The following is a 10945-nucleotide window of genomic DNA, read 5'->3' as shown; positions in this document are numbered from 1 at the left end:
CATCCCTTCATCCCCCAGCCTGTATGGATACCGAGCGTTGCTCTGACCCCTGTGCATGACCTTGCACTTGGCCTTGTTGAACCTCATGAGGTTCACATGGTCCCAGTCATCAAGCCTGTCCAGGTCCCTCTGGATGACATCCCTTCCCTCTAGTTTATCAGATGACAGATGATGCTACATGTTAAGTATTGGAGAACAGATCATTTTCAACTGCTCACTTGCTGTGGATCCCTCCATGTCCTCCTCAGCACATGTGGACACTGTGTTAGGAGAGCTCCACGTTTGCCAGAGCAAGGAGCTAAAGACGCTCCTGTGCCAGGTGACCATGCCTTAAAGTCTGTGAAGGCAAGCAAAACTTCCTTTGCAAAGTAGGATCTTTTAAGCAGAGGGATGGCTCTTGCAGCTGGACTTCGGGGTCTTTAAGTTTGGGAGCTTTTTTTTTTTAAAGGTATTTAAAAAAGTTTTTTAGGTCACCTTTGATGCAAAGAGTCATCTAGAAGGAAGAGGCTGTCAGATGGTCTCTCAGCAAGGGAGTATCTGTTCCCTGGGCATGGACTCAGAGCCCTGTGAACTCCCTATGCCATCTGCATACTACATGTTTGTACTCCAAGCCCCACGGACACTTCTTTGATGTGTTACCATTTAGAGAGCTGGAGCTCCCAAAGGTCTCTCAAGATCAGAGGAATCTGCGTGGCATGACGTATTTAGTGGGTAAGGACCCCTTCATCTTTTGAACCAGAAATTTGTTGCTGCCCTCTTTTTCTAAAGAACATTTACATTGCATTTTTTTCAGCTCACTCCTATCTTTCATCCTCTGTTATTTTGCTAAGCAAACGGGGTTGCATTTGGCACAGATGGAGCAGAAAGGCGCGCACGCTGCAGAGACAACGTTTACCGACATCTGCTGCTCACCCCGCTGTCAACCTTTAACTGCGCGCCTCGCCGCTATCGTCCATAGGAGAAAGGCAAGTGACAGATGTCTGCTGTGGAGAGCCTCGCTGAGAGCGTGTGCATGGAAGAATCGCTTTGAAAAGTAAAAAGGAAACATTGTCCTAAGCAACTGCACCAAGCCACCGAGCTTAGCACCATCTCCAGCATGGAGACTGCTGGAATATGTAAGGTAGGGATTAAACCTGTCCTTACGTCTCAAAGATCTGTGCTATTACAAGAGAAATGTTAAGACGGTGCAGGAGAGCAGCAATGGAGGGATGCCCAGAAAGGCTCCTCTGCTCCCTGGGGAACCCAGCCCTGCTTCTGGACACAAGGTCTCCTCCTGGCCTCTCCAGCTCACTGCTCCAACATAAACAGGTAAGATCTACACCCTCCTGGAAATTAAAACCAGCATCTCTGATATGTACACAAGCCAGCTCTCCTTCCTCCCGTCAGGAAACGGGGATGGAGAATTTGCAGCCCCAGATGGCCCAGAGCAATCCACGTTAGTGGGGGTTGGGGAAGGCCAAGAGTGAGATGCATGGCACTGAATGGCATCTTGGGATATTTAACTATCTGAGCTTTCTTTTCTGACCTCCTCTTTTCACTACCCAGCTAAATTTGTCCATTTTCTTTTGCTCATCCTTGCAGTGTCCGCTGAAAAGCTTTTTCCTTTACACCTCAGTCACAAAAACATCACAATTTGCTTTCATCTCACCCTTTCCTGACAATTATACCCACTTGCTTCCCTATTTTCTCTTCTTTCAAGGCTCTCATCCACCTTGCTTTTTCACTTCACTCATCTGCCTGTACCACCATTATTTTTCACATTGTCAGGCATGCTATTGCGTACCTAAAATTTGTTTTCAGTATGGTTATTTAAGCTCATTCTCCTGCACTAAGGTAGACAAATATTGCAACCTGCTACAGAAATACACCCATGGAAATCATTCCCGGCATGCAAAGCTCTAACCCCGTCTGTGCAGAAGGCCAAGGCGATCAAGATGTGGTGCAGCAGGAGCTCAGACCTGCAGCCCCGGTGGGCCATCCAGCCGCGGCAAAGGCACGGGAGGCTGCAGTCTGCTCCACCGCGTGGACACGTGCTGGCATCTCTCCAAGGGTCTCACCACCAACGCTGCCGATCTGACCATGGTTGGCCTGGAGACATTATGCAAGGTCAGGCAGAAAGTATTCCTGGCACCCCCCATAACTGCGGTGCCAAGTGCCGTTAAGGAGATGTCAAAGTCCAGCAGAAGTTTGGACAACACAAACCATTAAATAGAGCTCTTTGATATTTAAGAGCAGAAAGTTTCCCAGGCTAATGCAGGCAACATGTCACATAAAACTAGCAACATAACCATCTGGGTCCATTAACTGCACTTGCTCTATAGCATTTGCTGTCTGAATTGTTTATGCCTCGTTTGAGCACAGAGGCTACCCAGCATATTAATACTCTGGAAAAGAAGATGTAAAACAGCGCTGGAAATGAAGGACTTTGGGGTGCTTGTTGTTATGCCAGAGTTACAGTGCAGACTGCACTGGCATAAGGTGGGAGGGGTCTCGGGGAGGGGGCAAAAAAAGCACAGAAGGAAACCCCAGAGTCCCTATCTAGCTTCCACTTTAGCAAACAAAATCATACGAAGAGTGAAATTAAAACCTGTTGTTGTAGAGAGAAGTAAAAGATTTTATGATCCTACTGCAAGAAAGGAATTTTTAAAGCCTTGCAAAGAATAGGGATAAATTGTTGGTTTCTTCTGCAAACCCAAACAAAACCAACTGATTTCCCAGAAACAGACTGGGAAATTATGGCCCCCATTAAGAGTCCAGTCCAACCCTCCTAGCAAAGGATTCGTTTCTACTACCTTCTCCATACCCTTTATCTTCAAAGACTGCCAGACCAGGTTCAGACTCTCAACCAGAAGTCAAACAGGTTAGAGATGCCCTAAAAGCTACTGCTGCCTGCTGAGTCATAGGAAGGGAACGGGATTTAAGCTAATAATTTCCCTTACGGCTGACTCTGAGCTTACCAATGCACAGGCAGGGAATAGCTCACGTTGAAGATGCTCAACTGAAAGGTCTGTGTGTCCTCAACCACCCACTCCAGGAGCCACAATTTCCCTTTCACGTCCTCTTGCAGGAGACACAACTCTTGAGCATGTGCCTTTAGATGACCAAGTGACTACCTAAACCCCAAACTGACAAAGAACCCCTTTAAAAATCCCTAAATTTTGAGCTCAAGACTGCTAAATCAGCTGATATGATGTATAGGGAGGGCTTTGCATAGAGAGGGCACAGGGTGGTACATGAAAAAAAGGAGGAATGCACAAGGATGCTCAATGCAGAAATGAGGGTGGCTAAGGAAAATGAGACATTTACTCTGGCACTGTTACTCCTATCATTTATCAACAAGGAGTAACATGACAAGAGACAGTACTTTAGACTTTTGAAGAAAAAAACCAAAAAAAAAAAAAGGATTTTTTTCCTTAGCTGACTCAGAAAAGGCTTTCGTAAAGAAGCCACTTTGAGCGTGCTGCTCAGGCTCAAGACAACATTTACGGAAAAAAACCCCAGACCTTCAAATTAAGGTCCTCTGTGGCTCGCTTGTCCCTCTTTACCTGAAGTCATAGCCCACTCCCGGGGATATTACAAATCCTTTTCACATTAGACCAGTTGGGTGGCATGAAGAATTAGCATGCAAGTGGAGGGATGCTCAGAAGGGGCAAATTGCTGCTTCAAAGAAGCGCAAGAGGCACGTTAAGAGTCTGTCTCAGCACAGAAGTCCTTCCCTCTTCCACAGGCAGATAAAACACACAGAAGTAGCAACACTCCCATTTTAGAAAATTAGTCCTAAGCTGCCAGCCCACTGCAGAAATCCATTCGAAAGAAAGTGGTCCAAGGAAGAACTTCCAGCATTTTATTGTGCAAACCCATCCTCTGTTTCACTATAGCATTTTGCTTTCACAGCAAAAATGGTGCTATGGGATTAGCCTTCAAGAAAGGGAACAGAAACTCCCTTTGCTCAACACCACCAAACTGGTATCACTGTGCAGAACTGTGCTGGCACGAGGTGTTCAGAAACCACAACCTGACATGGTCTCAAGTTTGTGACAGACAGTGGACCAATACATACCATAGCTTAGTTTGTGGCTATGCCAGAGACTTTCTGCACACACAGAACAGCCTCACCCTCTCTGTATCTCAGCATTCCCATATGTAAAGCAAAAGCAACCGGTTACATGTCTCCCACTGAACCCAGTTACCTGCTTTTAATTAAAAGTACGCCTTCCAAAGATGCATCAAGGCTTGATCCGCAGAGACAGTGAATCCATCCCTTCCTGGGGATTTGCTCCGATGATTAATTGCAGCTCCGTGCCTACCTTCTAACATCACCTTCCAATGAGCTGGTACTTCTCACAGTCCTCTCCGACACTCGGCAGTATCCAGCACCCTCGCCCCCGCACAAGGGAGTTGTGTTTCGGTCTCTCTCCCCAACAAACACAGTGGGAAATTTCTTAAAAAGCTAAGTCTAGATATTTTCTCTCCACTCCAAATACTGCCCTGCTGCTCCTTCTGCATGTCCTTTAACTTTTCCCATGCCTATTTTAAAGTACAGTTATCAGAGCTAAATAAGCTATTCCACCAGTGTTTTCATAAACGCAGTTTTTGGAAGTAAAAACATCCTTTGTTCCTATTCCACAGTTCACATGTCCATAGATGGCATTAAACACTTCTTACTGCGCTATCGCCCTGGGAATTCAAGTAGATTTGGCTGCTCAGTACAACCACGAGTACCTTGTCACAGCGACTGCTTGTCCAGGGCAGAGCCCTCATCCTCAGGTATAGCCCACGCCGTTTGCTCCTCCACATGCAGCTTCGCCGTGGGTCACTTCACATATGATTTGTGGGACTGCAGCTTACAAGTCATTTGGATTACTCCAAGTCATTTATCATATTCTCCTAACGTTTTATTACTCCACCGATTTTCTCAGCAGCGACTCCATACTTGATGAAAATCACCAGAACAACAAGGATGCAGCTATTCCTCCCGTGATCACATTTACAGCGCTGCAGCTTTATCACAGCCTTTACAAGACTTATTTCCTAGACTGATGAAAAAAGAGCAGAGACATGGGCTTACGAGATCTTCATGACAGCTTTGACACTGTCTAGTCACACAAAACCGAATTCGTTGAGAGCAGCGTTTTACCACGAGCTCACAGAGAACCCACTCCTACCTATAAGCACAAGATACTCCATTCAATTTCTTTACACTGTAGACAAGAGAAAACTGATTAAGCAGGAGAAGTCGTCCTTAAAAAATAAATCTGGTTATCTACTGTCTATCAAATCAAAATGACTTGAAAAAATGGCAAATCAAGTCTTTGCCCAGGAGTAAAGACAAATACACTTCAATGACTCTCACACTTTTCTCCTCCCATCCAGTACTTCTGCAGGCCTTTGCCCCCACGGGAATGAAGTCTGGTGCTACCACCAGTGATGCTTGATTCTGTACCTCTAACATGCGCAAAAGCTTTATTAAAAGGTCATGAAAGTTCAGAGGCTCTTCAGGCAACTTTGATTCTACCTGCCCCAAGTGTTGCATTTTGACATAGGCTCCATCTTCAAGTCACGTAGGTTGTTTGCTGGTTTGTTCTGTTCCAGAAGAACATCTAGGTGAGGTGCCTGTTCATCTCAGCCATCCTGTGATTAAAACTTTTCCTTTATGAGGAAGACAGGCACAGAACACTCAGTAATGCCTCACCTTATTTTTTTTGGTCACAACCACCTCCACCAGAGAAGAAGAGTCATTACCCTCACTCTCCTCCATGATGCTCCAAAGCCAAGAGGCCAATGCATCAGCCCAAGCTGCAGGAGTACAAAGTAGCCACAGGGCTTCCTGCAAAACACCAGACTATTTTGAAGAAGGTGGCATGACGTATCAATGTCACTTGTAGAGCCTGATCCAAGATGTCCCTTGGGGGAGTTTTCTGCTCCATTGGGCCTCTGTTTCTACTGGGTCATAGCAATTTGCCCATCTACTTCCCCCAGGCACTAACTGCCAGCAGGGTAGAGGTGGGTGCTGGAGCACCTGTATCCCATGCTCTGCATCTCACTGATGCTCTGCCCAACCCTTCAGGATGTGAAGCACTGCCCTTAGCACACTTCCAGCCTAGATTCTTACAGAAATAAGATTTCATGGAATCATAGAATCCCAGGTTGGAAGGGACCCCAAGGATCATCTGGTCCAACCTTTCTAGGCAAGAGCACAGTCTAAACAAGATGGCCCAGCACCCTGTCCAGCTGAGGCTTGACAGTGTTCAATGTGGTGGAGTCAACCCCATCCCTGGGGAGATTATTCCAGTGGGTGACTGTTCTCATAGGGAAAAATTTCCCTCTCATGTCCAATTGGAATCTCCCCAAGAGCAACTTGTGTCCATTCCCCCTGTCATCTCCATGTGACTCCTTGTGAAAAGGGAGTCTCCATCTTCTTTGTAGCCACCCTTTAAGTACTGGTATGTGGTGATGAGATCCCCTCTGAGCCTCCTTTGCTCAAGGCTGAACAAACCCAGCTCTTTCAGCCTGTCCTCATATGGCTAAGAGAGGATTCCCAGCCCTTGGATCGTCTTGGTGGCCCTGCTCTGGACCCCCTCCAGCCTGTCCACATCTTTTTTGTACAACTGTGCTTTCTTACACCTCTTCTAAAATCTTCTGAAGCTGTTTCAACCCAGGATGAAGTTCTTAAGACATTAAGATTGCCCTCAGAGGCAAGGAGGGACCAGGACCAGGAGCTTCTGATAATGTGAGGATGCCTCACACCTCGATATATCTGTGTTTTACCACCTTCACCAGTAAACAGCTATACATAGATATCTGTTTTCATATACAAGCAAACACACAGAGGACAGGTCCCACTGAACCCTGCAAAACTAGAACCAGGGTCTTCAAAAACATACACTGCTCCAAAACCAGTATTTCTGAGGAGGCTGTTTCCAGCAGCTTCCCCAAAATCACACACTCCGTGGCAACAGCAAGGAGAGGATCCAACCCGAGGGCGGTATTCAGCAATGCTTAAGCAACACAGCTTTTCCCCCTCCTCCTCCAGTTCCCTGCCCCTATCCCTGACACGTTTCCAAATTGGCCCAACTTTGATGGATTCCTATGGGAACTGCAAAAGAGACATCTGCCAAACGTCAAATTGTTGTTCCTAAGTGCAGGGGCACAGTGACTTTAAATGGCCACCGTGCCTTTATTTTTATTTTTTTTGTCATTGTAAGAAAGTGTGTATTTTCTCACTCTCATTCTCCAAAACAGCTGAATGGCTTTTCAGTAGAGTCCTCCCAAAAAGCACATCTCCTAGCAGATAATGAGCAGGAAAGTTCTAGCTGAAATAAAGTGACAAAATATGAGCAACCAAACCCGGGATTTTTCAAACATAGAATGTCTGGTAAACTTTTAATAATGGGTGTTAGCATCAGCCCCAGCTGCACTGAGAGGTGAAAATCTGGTCAAACTGCAGGTAAGGTTTTTACACCACCAAACACCAGGCACCTGAGTTAGCTAGCTGGTCTCTCTAAGATCTCTCTGAAATAGGAGAAATAAAAAAGAGAAGCAGATATATTCCTCCCAAGGGCAGTTCAAGACACCTTTGCCAGGTGCTTGCTCAGAAATTCCTCCTCCCTCTCAGCCCTCACCTGGATCAGCAACGTGTGCAGGGGCTGCAAGCCGGGAGTCCTCACCTCCCTTCAGAGCCGAATATCAACCTCCAGCTTCAAACATCACTTGGGGCAAAATAAGGCATAATAAAAGCACAACCCCTCTATCACTGTAACTTAACTCTGTTCAAAATATAATAATCACACCTTAAGTTACATGTACTATAAGTATTTTTATAAGATTTATTACAGGAAAATGCTAGCAGGGAGAAGCTTAAGAACGCCACTGTTCACCTCTCCCAGATGAAAACCTGTATCGACACCCTCGCAGGGCTCTTTACCCACCTTTCTCTGCTCTTTTGTTTTGCTACATTATCCAATTTAGGCTGTGTGCTCCTTTGGAAAGAGACCAACCCTTTATTCATCCATAAAAGTTACTCACACACCAATGCTGCTTTGCAAACAAAAACATCGATTTTAGCCATGAAGGCACCAGTTTTACACAGACATCCTAACAAGTGTATTTTAAGCAAAATTCTCTTTAAAAGTCCTTCTGTTCATGCCTAGGCCACCAGCAGCATTTCTGAGCAGGCAGAAGATGATGCATGTTGTGATACACAACATTTTCATAATTAGGATTTCACATACTCAGAAGAAATTCAGTGGTGGTTTGGGGGGTTGGTTTGTTTGTTTTTAAAGTCTACAACAATCCTTGAAGCAAATACTGCTGGGGACGGAGGAGAAGATGGGCAGTTACAACCCTTGAAGGTCAAACACTGCCAGACACCTTGCTGCTTTGCACAATCCCTTGCCCAGCTCTGCTTCTCCATATCCAATCTGCAAAAAATTCCGTATCGCAAAAATCAGATGGCATCGTAAGCAAGCCCACCAAGAATAACAAGGAATCAGAGAAGTGAATGAGATCTTTGCAGGCTGCCGATATAATCTGACACTGCCAGTCTTTCAGCTCATTACTTTTGGCAGCATGGGCTCCCCATGAGGTCCCATGAAGCATGAATGACTTAATCAAGGGACCTCCCTGGGGGTGAGGGAGATGCACAGGCTCTGTCAGGCTCGTGAATAAGAGCATCAAATCAAAGCCTGGGAAATCAGTGTCGCCCTATGGAAAATTGACGGTATCAGCTGGTAAATTCTTAAGCCGTTAAGTGGTGCCTTACTCCTGCCCCTGTACCACAAACTCAACTGCGCTGAGCAGAGCTGGAGATGCAATGAATGCTAAAAAGCCAAAATCAGGGAGCAGAAGCTGATTTCCAGAAGTCTGCAGAAAACCCATCAACGCACTTGGATAGTGCCACGCCACTGCCGAGTGGGAGCACTCCCAGCGTAGCCCGCTGTTAAACCCTGCAGCTCCCAATGAGATGACAAAGAAGTGGCAGGAGTAGATGGATGATCAGGTTGAAGCACTGCTAGCCCACGGCCAGCACTCGGTACTTGCCAACTACCCTTCCACAGCAAGGCAGGAGTCCGCGCGCACATGTACAGGCATGCTTGATTTTCAACGTTGTAAGGACATCCTTTGAGTACATCTCATTTTCAAGCAAAACCAGACAGCAACTTTACAGTCACTAAGTTACTTGTGCACAGTGCTACAAAAGCTGCAATGACGTCAAATTCTTTACTACTAACACATTCTCTGTATTAATCTTCCCCAAATAATCCACACTGGAAATTTATGTATGACCCTGTGTAACACCCACAGTAACTTATCTCTCTGAACATGTCATGGAGCTTAAATACATGAAGGTAGAGCGTCTTAAGAGGCTGATGAGAATAATTTTCTAGTACGTTAGAAAGGAAAAACTGTTTTTATGACTCCTTTATAGTCTGTTTTTTTCAAATTAAAACTAAAATAGTTCCCAGATGGAAGCCATGTCATTCCAAATTCAACTTAAAGAATACTTCTTTTTAAGGAAAAAAACAAAACCAAACAGGCAAAACTTCAGAAAATTTGACCCCACAGAAAGGCTGACAGCATCTTGTGTTGCTCAGAGAGCACTCAGAGGCACGGGGGAAAAAAAGCATTGAGATTCATTTGATCAAAGATTCAAATAATAAGGAAACAGTTTCAAAACGGTGGCAGCAAAGTTCATCCTTAATTCTACAATGTGTGCATCAGACTGTGGAAAATTTCTTTACAAAGCTTCAGGCATCCACACAGGCAGCTGGAGTGGGAAAAGGACTCCCTTGCCCACAGTGTCCTTATCCGCTGCCTGTAAGTACCTTTCCCTCTACAAATCAATATTTTTCATTTTTTTTTAAGTGTCCCATATAACTATAACATGGCACTAATACTCTTTTCCAGCTCGCAGCACCTTAACAAGAAGCAAACTCTAAAGCTTGACTTTAGTTTTTAAATTGCACCAGCAATGCCCAACACAGACGATAGTCCGGCTCATCCCTTATTCTGAAGCTGGAGAGGTGATGAAGAGCTGTGCATTTTTGCCAAGCAAACTAATACTTGCAAATGCAGAGAACAGGAGAAGATATGGGAGATGAAAGGAGGATCCTTGAACTTGTAGAGGGTAGAAGCACAGCCAGCACCTGGCTTTATTTGTACGTCACATATTCGTAATTTGGTAAGGACAAACATGGGAACGGCTTGATCTACAGGACCACAGGGATGGAAACAGCAGGTCACTCAGCAATTTCCAGCTCTGGAGGTCCCTGGCTGCTACAGGGTAGGAGGGAAACAAGAAACACCTGCTCTTCCACTCGTGCCTAAGCATTCACTGCTGCATCCGCTGAGGACACCACTCAAAACAGATGATGGGCCCAACCAAGAAGTACAGGTCTTTTTTTTTTTTTTTCAAATGAAGCTCCATACAGCCTGTTGCATACTTCCTCTTCAAATAAATCAGGCTTCAAGGAGCAAAATCATTACCACAGTAGATACAATACACAGAGGGAACAATTCTCATGCCCTACACACAGCTCAAGGTTTGGTCTTACTCTGGCCCAGGCAGGGCTACCACATACTTCTCCCAAACACCTCCTGGGTGTCCTGCCCAACTCCTGGGCCGTGGCCATCCATCGAACTCAAGAGCAGCCCAGCACTCCCTGGCATGTCACCCTCTAGCCCTCTGCCAGAGCCCTAGGGATCACCAGGGAACGGAGCAGAAACAAATAGATGTGCTTCAAAAGAAATGCTTGGGAGGAACCAAAAGCAGATCCTCATTTCCTCCCTTTTACTCAGGCACCCCTAGACACCTCTCCATTTTCTCCCCATGCACCTCATCTACCCGTTAATGCTGCCCTTACTCTGATTTCTGGCTCCTACCCCAACCCTCTTGCTTCCCTCATCTGTTATCCAGCATCCTTCCTTTCCTTCCAGCGTCCTCTCA

At 45.7% G+C, this 10945-nt stretch overlaps 1 protein-coding gene across 25 annotated transcripts in view; it reads right to left on the bottom strand.

The window, feature by feature from the left end:
• Positions 1-10945, bottom strand: part of EXTL3 (exostosin like glycosyltransferase 3) — a 134205-nt gene that overhangs the window by 68444 nt on the left and 54816 nt on the right. Inside the window, exon 1 of one of the 25 annotated variants that reach the window (XM_035895431.1) lies at positions 4723-5536. The exons of 23 other annotated variants lie outside the window; for them this stretch is intronic. The gene's annotated coding sequence lies outside the window, so the exon portion shown is untranslated. Of the gene's footprint in view, positions 1-4190; positions 4679-4722; positions 5537-10945 lie in introns of those variants that run through there. One more of the 25 variants, XM_035895432.1, reaches the window with a different exon arrangement.

This window comes from Egretta garzetta, unplaced genomic scaffold, assembly GCF_000687185.1.
Source record: "Egretta garzetta isolate BGI_Z169 unplaced genomic scaffold, ASM68718v1 scaffold325, whole genome shotgun sequence".
In the NCBI taxonomy this organism is placed as follows: Eukaryota; Metazoa; Chordata; class Aves; order Pelecaniformes; family Ardeidae; genus Egretta; species Egretta garzetta.
Note: the sequence above shows the minus strand (reverse complement) of the source record. Positions and strands in the feature narration are given on the sequence as shown.